This window comes from Serinus canaria, chromosome 4A, assembly GCF_022539315.1.
Source record: "Serinus canaria isolate serCan28SL12 chromosome 4A, serCan2020, whole genome shotgun sequence".
Classification (NCBI taxonomy): Eukaryota; Metazoa; Chordata; class Aves; order Passeriformes; family Fringillidae; genus Serinus; species Serinus canaria.
Window position 1 is genome coordinate 2607658 of NC_066318.1, and position 15184 is coordinate 2622841.

The window sequence follows — 15184 nt, forward strand, 5'->3', positions numbered from 1 at the left end:
GAGGGTGGTTCCCTGCAAAATCAGCCTCAGGGAAGGTGGGACTGTAAGGCTGTGACACCCAAAGCCATCCCTTCAGAAGCCACTGTAATTCTAGTGACAATGTCTTTTATAAATGTCCCATCCAGTCAGGTACTCCCACACAGCTCACTAATATCTTCATAACCAATTGCTAGATGCTGTTTTACACAATTCCTCACAATGTGCCTTTTCCTATCCAATCCTAGACCTCTACAGAAACTTATAGCTGTATCCTCTACTTTTATAAAAGTTCTAATCTGCTTTTATAAAAGTTCTATTTTTAGTTTTATCATAACAAGTTCATCGTTTTCTACTGTCTTGCTTAGCATATTTGTTCACTTACATGAGGCCTATTCCTACGTGCTTAAAACATATTTCTGCTTAAACTACAAATCTTTGTTCTTGTTTTGTGTCTGTTTCACTATTCTATTCTACAGCTTCAGGAATTCTCCAAGGTCTTAGGTCAAACCCTGTATCCATCTCTATCTCTGAGCTTGGATGCTCGAGGCCTTGGGAGCTCTCTGTGCTTGCATTTCCCACACCCTGTGCCACTGGTGTTCCCCAGATGAGTTTTCCATGCTCCTAAGATACCTCATGCTACCAAACAAGGATTGAGTTTTCTTTCCAGGAACATTAAAAAGTTTTATTTCCATATTAGAAGTGATTTTTTTCCAAAAGTGACTTTGAAACTGAGATAGTCGAAGTTTACCAAGTTATGTTTAACCCACATATATTTTAATCAAAATCCAGAAATAAATTAAGAATTTTGTAAATTCAGGGTGATAAACTTAAGATCAGCTTGGTAATAAAAATCCAAGTATAAATTAGGAATTTTGGTAAATTCAGAGTGATAGACTTAAGGTCAGCTTGGTTTGCCCTTTGCCCCCAGTCAAAACTGCATTTAACTGATGACTGGAAGCTGTAACACCATGTAACAAAAAGGAGATATTCATTAAAAATAGTACTGATTTGGACACTGAAACTACATTAAAACATTCCATACTCTTTTTGGAATCTGCATTTCTAGAGATCTAGAATTGGGAAAATAAGTGTCTTTGACAGGCTTTCAGGATGCCCAAACCATGGGTGCCATCCTTGGGGACCTCACCATGAGACTGCACTCAGGGTGGCAATCTCAGGACATTTCTGATGCCACATGCAACAGAATTACAAAAATAGGAGAAGTCTAACAGAGGGTCAAATAGAGCAGTGGCTGAGTAACAGAGATTAATTAAACAGCACTGAAAATGAGAACTTTCTCCTCTCAGGGTCAGTCCTTCTGCCCTGTGCCTGCTCGGGGCTGCTCGTGGAAGAGCTGTCTGTATTTCTTATCCATGGGTAAAAATAATTGTCTATTCCCTTTTTATCCTTCAAGTATATTCATTTTACAGTCCCCCAGGAAAAATACAGATGCACCATTTCAAACCTGCTGTGAGGAATTAACCCTGTAAGATGGTGTGGTTCTGAAAGTCTTTTTCTGACAGAGTAAAAATGATGGCAGACTTATATTTACTGTTTTCCCATAAAATCCAAAGGGAGGCAAATTACTGCCCCTTCATATACCCTGCAAGCTGCACCCAGAGCAAACCCAGGGCAGTTTGAAACCCAGCTTGAGGCTGTGCATTCTCTTGACATTTTTCTGGTGTTCTTATGACCAATTAATCATATCTCCCAACGCAAAACAGTCAAAATGTTTACTCAAGCATATGTGCCACTGAATTGATTAAAATAAAAACCAAGAACAGCACTTGTTAAATAGATCTCAAACATTATACAACTGTCTGAGCAACTGGTATTGTCCAGTCCCCAGTTCCTAGAGGATGGCAAGCAATATGTGCATCTATTTCTAATGCACCCATTGAACATATGTCTGTCAGAGAAAGATGGAAATAGAATGAGGCTCAGATAATTTAAATAAACAGCTGTCACTTTATGCAAGATTGCCTCTGGTGAGCTTTGATTTGTGTGTGCACAAAAGAGGAAAAGCACAACTCTAGAACTGAACAAAATTACAAAACTGAGGCTTTTCAAGTGGGAAGGTCATCGTGCTTGTCTCCCGTTTTTCTGTAATCCGCAAACAACAGCAGCAACTCACAAAATAAAAACTTATTCATCTGTGTTATTGGCTCCTTCATTATCCTGCTGGCTGTCAAAGACCTCACTGCATTGCCCTGGGCCTGCTCAGATTCCTGCAGAAGGTGCCTGTGAACTGTTTGTGCTTTCCAGAGAGGAAAGGAAGGTTTAAAGCCGTCCTCTCTTCGAAGGCAAAGCAAAGCCAAGGAGTTTTACTCTGCTTGCACAGACCTTTCTTCAGGGAACACGGTTCCACTCCTGCATTTACATTTTGGAATGTGCACATGACTGTTTAACAGCCAGGAACTCAACTCACTTGAACATTTTTGTTCTTATTGGATGAGTCAGCTGAAGAACGGGCTCAAAACCCCAGCAAGATGGAAAATCTCCAGGCCAATAATGTGCTCTCTTTGAAGCTCAGTTTGCCAGGAAGAATAAACACAGCTAAACCCCAAGATTTCAAACTCTTTAAGGTCTCAAAGCACAGAAGAGATTCTCGTGGTTTAAGCCTACACATGAGCCTTGATGTGAACATAAATGTCAGATCCTGAAAAATGAGTATCAATAATGTAAAAAGGAAGCAAGAGACAAACCCACAGGGAAGAACCACGCAGGGATTTTCTCCACTTTGGAATGGAGATGAGAAAAAAGTGAAAAATTCCAAACTGTCTGACTTTGAAATTTTTCCCTGGATCTAAACCCTCCCAATGACATCTTCCTTTGGATTTCTGTGCAGCTGAGGCAGAAGCTGCTCTTTAGAAGACACGTGTGTTCCTGAGTTCTCATTCCATGGTTTTCCTTCACTGATGCTGCAGACTGGCAGGATTAACTGTAAATTCCAACTCATAAAACCTCTGGAAATTTCCATAAAACCCCCAGTCTATTAAATAAAACAGAAAGAATTCCAGCATGGGAACACGTGCTTAAGGAACAGTTTGACACTGAAAAGTGTCAGAAATGTTTTTTATCACCAACACAGACTAAGGAGGAGAGAAAATGGAAGAAGAGTTTTATCAGTGATATCTTTTAGTGACACTTTTGGCTATCAATCTTTGCATGTTTCATGAGGAAAACCCACTACTTTTTGAGCTGTGATATCCCAAAATTCCTGCTTCCCCTAGTAGTTATAAATATTGACAGCATTACGACTTTTAAAAGTGGATAACATTAAAATCAAGTGAATTCACACCAATGCTGCTTCCAAAGCAGTAAAATATTACTGCTGATAAAACTGACTTCTGTGAGACAAGCCTGAGCTTCAGATTCTGCAGAGACTTTTGTAATAAACCAAGGAAAATGATAACAAAAATCTCTTTGTTCACTGTGTTGGTTACAGAGTTGTATTTTCTCCTCATGGGCCTGACTCTCCAGACCCTTCCCCATCTTTGCTGCCCTTCCCAGACAGAGGGAATTCTTCCAGTCCTTTGTGATCTGTTTAATTCTCCTGAAATTAGGTGAAATCACCCATTCCTCTATAACATGACTGAGCAGTGATTTTTTTTTACTTATTGTAAGTTACTTCAAAGAACCTAAATATGTTTATTTTGCCATTTCCATTTTAATTTCTTTATTTCATCACCCATGCTGCTAAAATAGTCATAAAATAAGCATAAAGAAATCAAATAAACTACTAATGCCTGACCCTAATTATCAACAATTTAATTAGTTTACCAGCAAAAATTACCTTGTTGATGCAAACCCCCAAGAGTTCCTCAGTGCACTCCCACTGCTAAATAAACATTAGATTCCCATAAAATAAACTTCAATATTCTGCTGCTCTAAAGCCCTAACTTTTAAAGCACCTGCGTGTTGGAAAATTTTGGCAAACTTCTTACATTGAAAATACATTAATTTCTTTTCCAGGCCTGAAATAGACAATTTTGTTACTTTAATAAAAGAAGTAAACCTGGGCATTAAAGTTTTAAATTTTGAGTAATATGACCTATTTGAATTCTCTCCTTTAACAGGGTTTGTACCTTTCTGTAAAGCAATTCACTGCTTCTCTACAGGTGAATTTAGTTTCTAAACTGTTAAAATTTTAATGGCCTCCTGTCTTCAGAGAAACAAAAGGTGCTGTGTTCAGGGTTTTCTGATAATAAATCTGCTACGTGGATGAAAGGAAAATATAAAAGCATTTAAACTCAGGTTTCAAATTCAATTGAGAAACAATTTCTTTCAGCAGCTTCACGAGAGAAGGACATGAGTTACATCTAAACATAAACAGTGCAGGAATTAATGCAGGATTTTTATAAAGGACAGGTGGATGTGCAGCTTTACTATTTAAAATAGAGTGTAAAATTCCATTTCAGTATAAGCTTTACTTAATGGTACAAAATTTATCCTTATATGGAGCACGTAAAGAAAAAAGAAAGTTTTCATCCCAGTTATCTTTGTCTTACCCATTTTGATTTCAAAAGGGCCTTTGAGCAAACAAATCTGCTCATCCAGGGGCTTGGTGCAAAAAAAAGGAGCAGAATTCAGCTTTAGCCAGGGAGGGGATGAGCCTCACTAATTTCTGTTAATTCACTGAGAATCCTCACTCCAGCTGCCAGGGGATGACCTTGCTGATCACAGCTGAGATATTTCCAGTCTGGGCTGTCTAAAGGTGCTCAGATCTTGGCCTCACCAGCAATCACTCCTGTCTCAACTGGCCTTGCTCCCTCCTGACACAGCAAACCCAGAGCTCCATGCCTCGTGCACATTAAAAGCTGCTCTCCCTCACCACCACCAAGAAGACAAAAACCACATGCACACATAAAAGGATGCTTTTTTTAACTGAAGACAGGTTGATTTTGATAGTTCACCTTGTGATTTGATGTGATTAATTGTTTTTATAGAAACAACCTATTGCTTATTAATATTTTGGAGGAGCACAGAGCAGTTCCTCCTCCTTTTCCAAGAATAGAAAGACCAACCACGAAATGATTATTACTTTCTGACAGTTAGACAGCTGTTCTTTGACACTGTGCTCCTGGAAGCAGAGAAATGGCCATCTCCTGGAAACCCAAATGTTTTCTCTTGCCTTGGAGAGATAAATCAATGCTGGTGCTGCATTTTGCACATGATTAAATAATCCTTGTTAGATCAGCAAACCCACTTTAGGTTCAGGCTGAAAAGTTAAGGTAACCTGAGCTGGTTTGTATTCCAGCACTGTGATTTTCAAATTCATTCTGAACCAAGTCTATAACTATCAGTCAAAGCCAACATAAAAGGAGATTGCCCAAGAGCAGAGGCTCTGACAGCCCAGATGTATAATTACTAATGTATTTAGAAACACCCTGCAAATCTGTAATAAAGATCAATGGCTTACAGCATAATTTGGCATCTAGAGCACAGAGCTCTGATTGTATTGTGTTTGTAAACACGTTTTAAGCTGCTGATAAGGTCTGTCAAGCAGAGGAAATTGAAGTCACCGTGGCAGAGATCCCTGGGATAGTTAGCATCCGAGGAGAAAATGATGTGCCAACTTCCCCCAGCCTGGCTGCCATTTGTGACATTTGCAGCTGTACAAAACCAGCTTAGGGGAGATCCCTGAACGAGTCAGGGCAGGCAGTGCCACTCAGCACAAAAACCCCAGAGGTGAGGGGCTGGCAGCAGCAGCAGCAGAATTCTAGATATAACAAAAAATACATATTTCTAAAAGCAGCAGTTGTTACCTCGTCACAGGAAATGTCATTGCAGCCATTGAGTTTGGAGCTGTGGCCACAAGTCATTAATTTTAATTTACTAGCAGTACTTTGATTGGTGCATGGTAGCAAAGACCTGTAGAAATCCCAGGTGAGGCACATTTGAAATTACTGATTAGTGAGGATGCTGCTGCTGGTGATGAGTGATCAGCACTGCAAATATTTGGATTTTTCAGCAGTGGGGAATATTTTCATCTGGCCTCCAAGCCCCAGCTGTGGAGAGCATCATGAGGGACTACATGAGCAGCAACAACAGCTCTCCACCATCATCTACAGAGAAATTTTCCATGGAAGAACATTTCCCAGAAAACTCGAGGTGCTGGATATTTCTCCCAGTGGAAAGGAACAACAATGCTGATTTCAACAGATCCAAATTCCACCTGGTTTGTGAATACGAGAGAAATTGATGTTTGCCTAGTAATATTTACAAATGGATTTATAGGTAACCTGAAAATAAAATCTACAGAAGAATATAAAGGGGATATAAGATAACAGGTGTTTAAAAACTGGGAAAATTATCATTCTTCTGAGGAGTGCTGACCATCAGTAAAATAATTGTTTCCATCAGTGGTTTACAGAGAAAATCAGAGACACCATGAGTTTACCACACCAAATAAACCCCATTTGTTGTAGGTTTGAACCAGATGAGTGCACAGACAAGAACTTGGATATTTTTTAGAATAGAATAAAAATGTTTTCAAGGCAAGAGTGGTCCAACTAGCTAAGTCAAAGAGATTTTGAGAATACAGATTTTTTTTCTTTTTGTCTGGTAAGAGCATGTTTATTCACACTTATTCATTGCACAGGAAATTTAAGTAGAGGAGCAAATAGCCAGCCAGCAATGGAGCCCAGAAGAATTGTGTCTACATTCACAGCATGAGTGAGTTTTATTCATTCTCCAAGATCATAACTTTAGTATCATTAATCAGCAAGAATTAATTTCTTTGTTTGTGTCACAACAATTTTTTAAAAGTATTTTTTAAACTAAGGGAAGATAAACATTCTCCTTTCAAGGGTGGAATTTTGACACAATCCTGGAATCATGCTGACAGAAAAACCCCTAGGTGTTCTTTTCCCATATGCTGCCAGAAAAAGATAGACCCTTATTTAGCCAAAAAACCTCTAAGCCTCCCAAAAATTCTTTTTTTCCACAGAGTTACGTAAGGGAAGGAAATAAAATCACACAGTGCAGACGGGGAGAGTGCAGAGGGTGCTGGGGGTGCCCAGGTGATTCCCTGACAAATTCCCATTTTCCTGTCAGGAGCACAGGGCTGGCAGCAAGAGGAGCAGAGCAGCAGGAGCTCTGGGCTGCCCAGGGTGTCCCAGCACCCTGGGTGAGGCTGCTCCTCGCTCTGGCAGGGCCAGACAAACCACAGCTGGTGCTGAGAGCACCAGGATTTTCTGGGAAATCGGGATAAATGAAACGCAACGTTGCTGGTGGCACCTCACCTGGCCTAGGGACACCCTGCCACAGGGCAGCTGTGCTGGGACAGAATCTGCTCCCTGAGGGGTTTGGAGGTGGGTTACAAGTCAAATCCATTGAATTCTGTGCTCCTCAGGAGGGTTTGTGAACACCCATGGAGTGTGCCCGTGGTGGGGCTGTCAGGATGAGAGAGGAATGCAAAATTAACTGGGCTTTAAAACTGATCGGGGCAGGAAGGTACCTGGAGCTCTGCTGCTTTTCACTAATTCCCACAGATCTTAAGAAACTCGTTCCTTGGCATAATTCTCATTCTGTTTGACAGGAACTGACCCTGCAGCTGTTCCACCTTTTGAATTCATCAATCAGATTCCTTTTCTTCTCTCTGGTTGCTAATCCTGTCTCATACTTATTTCCTGTTCTAGCCAGCCCTCCCCGAGTTTAAAAGCTTAGAGACAGGTCATAAACCATCAGGTTCTCTAAGAGGTGCCTTCATTCTTTGCATATTAAGAACCAGCACGGGGAAATTCTCCTCGTTTGAGGCAAGGAAAGAGAGGAAAAAACCCTAAAGTCAGCATGGAAAATGAGATCCCTTCCAACAACTATCCAGGGCAGACACTCCAGGCTCCCACATCAGGTTCTGTGGCTGCAAATAAAATATTTGCCATGCAATCACTAATCTCAAACTGGAACCCAATTTTAAAGTATTTATATTCTAAGAAAATACAAATAAAACATGCCATATCACAATTCCAGAGTTCTACCAGCTTTCAGTAACAACTTCTTGTGTTTTGGGGGCCATTTATATTTATTTAAAAGCACTAAATACAAAAGATGTTACAACATTGTCAATGCCTTTACAGGAGAAATCCTTTAAAAAGCATCTCCTACTTCTGCATTTCCAAATTCAAGATGGTCCCTTCAAGACAGGGTTAAAGGTCAGGGTTCTGAGATTGGTGCATATCTGTAAATAATGCTAAAGGTTCCATCTCTTACTGAAAAAATAGTTGTTTTTTTTTTTTTTTTATTGCATTCAACTAAAACCAAATCTGTCCACAGAGAATAAAAGGATTCATCAAAACAAAATCCAGTTTTTTTTTCACCAGCAAGTAATTTATGTTCCTCAGTTGAGTCATTATAACATTCTGCAGCTCTTCTTCTCTGGTTAGAGACAAAGGAATGGGCACTTCTGACAATGCAAAGGTCTTTCATGTCTGCTCTAAGCTTTACCTGTCCCTCCAGTGACATGGAGGACTCCACTCTCCCCAAGTGCTCCACATTCAGTTGTTTCTGTCTTTCCACTGTTTTAAATTCTGTGTCTGATCTTAGTTGGAAACACAGGTTAAGGCTGAGGCAGAAGAGAGAAATGTATCATTATATTCAGAAAGGAAAGGAAAATATAACTGAGGGAAATATACCCAGATATCATTTCTTATTGATCCTGGCCAAAAGGAGGTGTCTTAAGAGAGGGAAAAACAACTGCAGAACAGAATTGTAGCCATGATATCACTTCTAACTCACCAAACAGAGCAAATGACCTGGGATTCCAATCAACCCCTCTATGCAATTTATTTATCTGATGAGCCTATTTAGGCATACGGGGAGTTTAACAGGATTTCAGTGCGTGGGAAATGAAAATTGAGTACACAGATTTTTTCAGTAAAAAATGTCCCTTTTCCCTCCCCCAATTACAACTGATTAGTCAATCACAATCCAGATTTTTGATTGTTTCAACACAATGCAGCTGATTAGCATTTTCCAGAACCCCTCTCATTCTCCCACAACACCTTCTTGTTATACCAACAGAAATAATTTATATATTTATATATAAATTATATAAATATATAACTTATATATTTATATATTTTATATATAAATTTATAAATTATTTCTGTTGCCACTACTACCTGTGCTGGTTTGGGCTAAAAACCTCCTTCCCAGTAGCTGCTGTGGGGCTGTGCTCTGGTCTGTGCTGGGGACATCCTTTATAACACAGGGATGTTCTCACTGTCCCTGGACATCACTCAGGCACTAAATCCATTCCTGCATCACACCCCTTGCTCTAGCTGCATCCCAAACCCCACAGCTGCTGGAATCAGGGCACTTGGCAGCTTGAGGAGCAGCCCAGGTAAATGGGAAGGATCAGGAGGATCCCTCAAAGGCCCCTCTCCATCCCTCTGAGAGCTGGTTTAGGTGCAGCTGCTCAGCCCATGACACCAGACTGGATTTCTCAGGGAATGCAGGAAAGCTCAGCTGGCATTTCCTTCCCACCCTCACTCCTGGATCCCAGCCCTCCTACACACATCCCAAGGTGCATTCCAGGCTGCAGGGTGCAAGTGTTCTCCAACAAGGGAGCTCTGCTCCTGGCAGAACGTGCCAAGGGTCAGCATCAGTCAGCATCACTGAGCTCCCAGCACAGTGAAGGGGAGCCATTGATTTCCTGCCTGAATGTGCTCTTGATTTTGGCCCAGATTGGCAGTGCTGTTGTCGTGCTGACTGTTCCCCTGGTCTGTTTCCATCTCAGTTCCCCCCTGCACAGGGTGCTGGGGGAGATGATCCCACTTGGGAGCTCCGAGGTGATGCCAGGCATTGTTTTATTGCCTGTGATGAGTGCTGGGTTTGTATTTGGGGTGGCTGCACAGGCAGAGCAGGGAGAGGATTTAAAAATGCAGGGGAGTGCCCAGTGCATGCCAAAGTGCAGCTTCACAGGCAAGCTCCTGTCTTTGAGGGAACTGTCAGGCACAGATGTAATAAACCACAATTGTGTTCAAAGCTAATGCTAATATGGCTCAGTGGGAGACTGGTTTTAAATGTCATATTTCCAAGCCCTTCTCTAACTCTCTTTCCTAGAAAATACTTCAAGGGAACTGGCATTCTAATGAATTCCTTGGGCCTGATTTCAGAACTATTAAGTGCACCTCTGATCACAAGTGCAATAGGAGATACTGACAGGTATTCAGGCTCATCCTAGCTAGATAGACAGGTTGTATAAATACTCTGTTTAAAATATTCCCACCCAAGTGGGAAGGAAGCAGGACAAATCAGCCTGAATTAGGAGGAAGATGGCAGAGTGACAACAGAACTTCTCATCTACCTAAAGCAAGCTACTTCAAAATTATATATTAAAAAAAAAATCTGCTTAAGGTATGTCAAACTTTACATCAACACACAATACCAACAGATAATAACAGATAAAACAATGAGTTTTGTTTATAATGGACATATTTTGTAATTTATGTTTCATATCTACAGTTGCACTTACTTTTGCAGTGCTCTGATTTTGGTAGAATATAAAATCTCCCCCAGAATTTGGAGAACCTGTCTCCTCTGTACTAGAACAAACAGGGAGTTTAGAATAATTTGATCACTTCTGACACACCCATCCTGGTATTGCCTAGAAAACATGTACACAAAATTAAAATCTCTTTGGCACAAAGTAATATTCCTTATGGGCTCACCACCTGTTTATTGATGCCCAGCCAGTCCCTGAGCAACAATTGGCCCTTCCTGGCCAACTCCCCCCAGTTTCTGCACTGGACATTTCATTCCATGGCCTGGAATATCCCTCTGGCCAGGCTGGATCCCTGTCCTGGCCAGGCTGGATCACTGTCCTGGCCAGGCTGGATCACTGTCCTGGCCAGGCTGGGTCACTGTCCTGGCCAGGCTGGATCTCTGTCCCGGCCAGGCTGGGTCACTGTCCTGGCCAGGCTGGATCTCTGTCCTGGCCAGGCTGGATCGCTGTCCTGCCCAGGCTGGATCACTGTCCTGCCCAGGCTGTGTCACTGTCCTGGCCAGGCTGGATCACTGTCCTGCCCAGGCTGGATCCCTGTCCTGGCCAGGCTGGATCCCTGTCCTGGCCAGGCTGGATCCCTGTCCTGGCCAGGCTGGATCACTGTCCTGGCCAGGCTGGGTCACTGTCCTGGCCAGGCTGGATCAGTGTCCTGGCCAGGCTGGATCACTGTCCTGGCCAGGCTGGGTCACTGTCCTGGCCAGGCTGGATCAGTGTCCTGGCCAGGCTGGATCCCTGTCCTGCCCAGGCTGGATCCCTGTCCTGGCCAGGCTGGGTCACTGTCCTGGCCAGGCTGGGTCACTGTCCTGGCCAGGCTGGATCATTGTCCTGGCCAGAATGGATCCCTGTCCTGGCCAGGCTGGATCCATGTCCTGGCCAGGCTCCCTCTGGGCTCCTCCTACACCTTCTCACAGACAGAGCATGGCAAACTGAAAAGCTGCAACTCCAAAGCCAAAAGAACTCAGCAATAACTAAAACATCAATGTCCCACCATGTTATTCCCATTCTAAATCCAAAATACAACATGGTAAGAGGTGCTAGGAAGAGAATTAAGTCTCTCCCTGAAGCCAGGCCAGCCTGTATCTCTCACTATAAAATGTTCCATCCCTTTCCCTCAGTTTACTCCTCTTGGCCATTTGGCAGCTGCAGCAAAGTTGTGTGCAGTGAAAAATACCTGGTGCTGTGCACTGGGAAAGAAGGAAATGCATCAGCCTGGGATGGAAAGAGGGGGAGCTTCACAGCAGAGGAGCAGCCACTGAGAGCCCCCGGCCCCAAGTGCTCTGATTTCCCTTTAAGTGGAGTTTGATGAAACAGAAATGCTGCTCAGAGCTGTTCATCACAGCTGGAGAGAACAATTAAACATCAGCCTCCTAGATGTTTAGTCAACAGGGAGCTGTCTGTCTAACATGGCTCCAGCTGAAAAATGTGAGATCTCAGAGCCCTAAAAACATTTCTGCTCAGATCTGGGACACCAGGACAGTCTGACATTTCATGAAGGCAGAGCCTATACAAGTTCATTATTTAAATGAAGACCTGGACATGTAACAACTATAATTATCTTATTTGAAGGTCTAAAAGTTATCTAAACAGGAGAGATACAGGTGGTGTGCATGTCCTATCCCTCCTCTACCCCCCACTATCTCCTAAAGAAAAACAAGAGATAAAAATAAGGAATACAATGACAATTAGCCTCCTAATTAAAGAATAAGCAAAAGGCTAGGCTGCAAAGCCAGTTACTCTGATGAGGATATTCCCAGTTGTTCCTCAGTCTAAATAAGACTGTTTTCTCCTCAAATGTCACAGCATATTAAGTGCCAGGAGAGAATTATTTCAGCATGTGATGAAGAAAACAACACAAAGGAGAGGAATGAAGTCACAAAGCTGTCCATGAAGTGAGCTGCAGCTCAAATTGCAGACAATTACGAGCCAAGACTCCCGGAGTGTGAATCCTGCTGCAGAGGCAAACCCCCATCCCCTTGGATACCTTTCTCATTGGTTTTGATATACCCAAGCTAGTGGCAAATGAAGGTCAAACCACTTTTCCAAGTGTCCTTGGCACTGTAAGACACCTGGGCATCCCCAGAACTTCCCAGTCCAGGTTTGCAGGGCCAGGATCTCTTCCTGAGCACAGCCCCACCGCTGGTGCTGCCCATCCTTGGGTTTCTCTCCAGATGTGAGACCAGTCTTGCTCTGGTCACCAGCACTCAGCTGATTGTCTCCACAGCCTTTCCTCTCTTTGATTTGTGCTTCAGGATATCCACGACAGCCAAACCTCAGCTCCTGACAAACCCTGCTGAGCTGCTCTGTACCTGCCCCAGGGCTTCCAGCTGCAGTTCCTAAACCCAGCCACCAGCTTTGCAAAGGGTGATGGCTTCAGAGTCACTCCTGCACGGTCTGAGACCATTGCTGGTGTTCAATATTCACATCATTGCTGCACAAGAGCTTATGAAAACTATTAGTTACAATACTTCTGGGTGAGAAGAAATTAAAATTGCCTTTAGGAGGAATGAATGAGCCATAGAGCTACTCAATGCCTGACTATCACATTTTCTATATGTTTATTGGTTTAAGACTTACAAACTGCAACTCACTTGACATGCCAAGCTTTATTTATTTATTTAATAGCGCACTTGTGTCACAATTATTTCCAAAATGTATTTTCAGGCTCTCTAATCTCTTCATGAACATGATTGACCATGATGTGGCTAAGTCCTCAAGTAGCCCAAGCAGCAGATAAAGTATATTTTAGATGACAAATTAGGAATAAAAGTCTTCTCTGAAATGTACCAAAATAGACTACAAGCACATTTGTTTCTCTCACTGATCATTAATTCAGACTAAATTTAAGTATGAATGCTAATTAAAATTTTGTTGCTCTTCACTGTCTCCTGACAGAGAAACCACAGAGCCAGTGGTTACACTGAACTAATTTCACTGACAAATGCTTGGCAGCACAGTCTGTTGAAACTTCAGATTTAGTGAAAAACTAACAGTATTTTGATCAATTCTGAAATATGCCCAAACACTTAATTTTGCAAAGCATCTGTTACACACTGACTCTTCAAACACTAAATATTTCAATGCCTGTTGTTCTTCTGTTGAAAAAGTCCAATTTATAGTGTTCAAAATCCTGCCTAACATCCAGAGAAATATACAAGACAGAAGTGAAAATTATTCTGCTACCCTTACAGCTAAAGATACCAAAATGCTGAATTATCTTTTGCTACAGTTTTACTTATCTGGGGTAAAAGAGTGGGAATTTTTGGATACTATTTATTTATGAACAGGAAATTATGAAGTTAATTAACTGCATCCTTATTTTACTGTTTCAGGTCTACACTGCCAACTCCCAGGCAAAGTCTGGAGAAGCCAATATTGTGATTTCTGACAGAAAATGAACAGAGGAGGTTTTTCCTGCAGGCCTAGCACAGATGCAGGGGCTGGTGGATGACCCCTGTGGTGCCTCAAGTTTCAGCTTTTATATTTTCCAGATTCTGTACTGTGTTGGTGTGTGACTCTGAACTCCAGATGAAGTGCCAGCAGCTCTCCTGACAGCCCAGGCACACAGAGCAATCCTTCTCCAGCCCAGAACCAAGGACACCACTGCAGCTTCAGCCCCAAAAGTGCAAACAGAGGATGGTGGAGAGCAACTGGGAGGGTGGGACTGCACATCCTGGATTGGAATGGGACAATTAACCCAGTATGGAAATGAACCAAAACTTATAAAAGTGTGAAAACTCCTGACTTAGAGCCCATCCTGGGTGCAGCCATGTGCTGCCCAGGGTGTGTGCTGTGCAGCCCTTTTAACAAATCCCCCTTTGTTCCTTTGGCTGTGCCTCTGCCCCAGGCAGCCTCTGCCCCAGGCAGCCTCTTTGGGTCCCACCAGGCACCAGCCCAGAGGAGGGGGCACATCTGGAGCAGCTGCAGGGCCTGAGCCAGGAGGCAGTGGCACAGACACGAGGAGAGGATCCTGCACAGGGGGCTCAGCTCTCCCTCCCCAGCGAGGCTGCACAAGTTCTGAGGATGGCACCAGCCCTGTCTCTCACATGGCTTTGAACGTGCTTTGCTGAGGAGAACACAAGAACCTCCTGGGGCTCTGCAGCCTCCTGGTGTGATTATTATTCAGCAGCAAACGCCTGCCTGCATCCTGCTGAGCTCCATTCTAAATCAGTGCAGCTATCTGCTATCTGACACCTCCTGAAATCTGACTGCATCTTAGGGGACAGTCTGTGCTGTAAATTATTTATCCTGACTTACACTGCTTGCTTTTCTCTGCTCAGAGAGAGCTAGAATGGCCAGGCCCTCGTGGCTTGTTGCTTGACTGGATTTAAGATTGTTTCAGTCTCTTGGCTTTATATCTAATATCTTTTTCTATACTCCAGAAGTGTTTTAAAGAAAAAAAAAAAAGGTTTTAAATTTTAAAAAAAGTATTCCTTTATGTATTAATAACACCTTAGTAAGATGGCAAAATTTCACCTAATTCACAAAAATAAGCAAGCTTTTAAAACATGACTAACTTTTAAAAAATGACTTTTAAAAAATGATTAATTCCTAAATTATTATTTTTCAGTTTCTGCTTACATTGATTAGATCCCAGAGTACTGTGATCCATCATGAACTAAGTTATAAGTAAATTGTAATTGTTTCTTTTACTTCTAAGTAAAAGAAACAATTCTGATCTTACTGAACTTACAAACA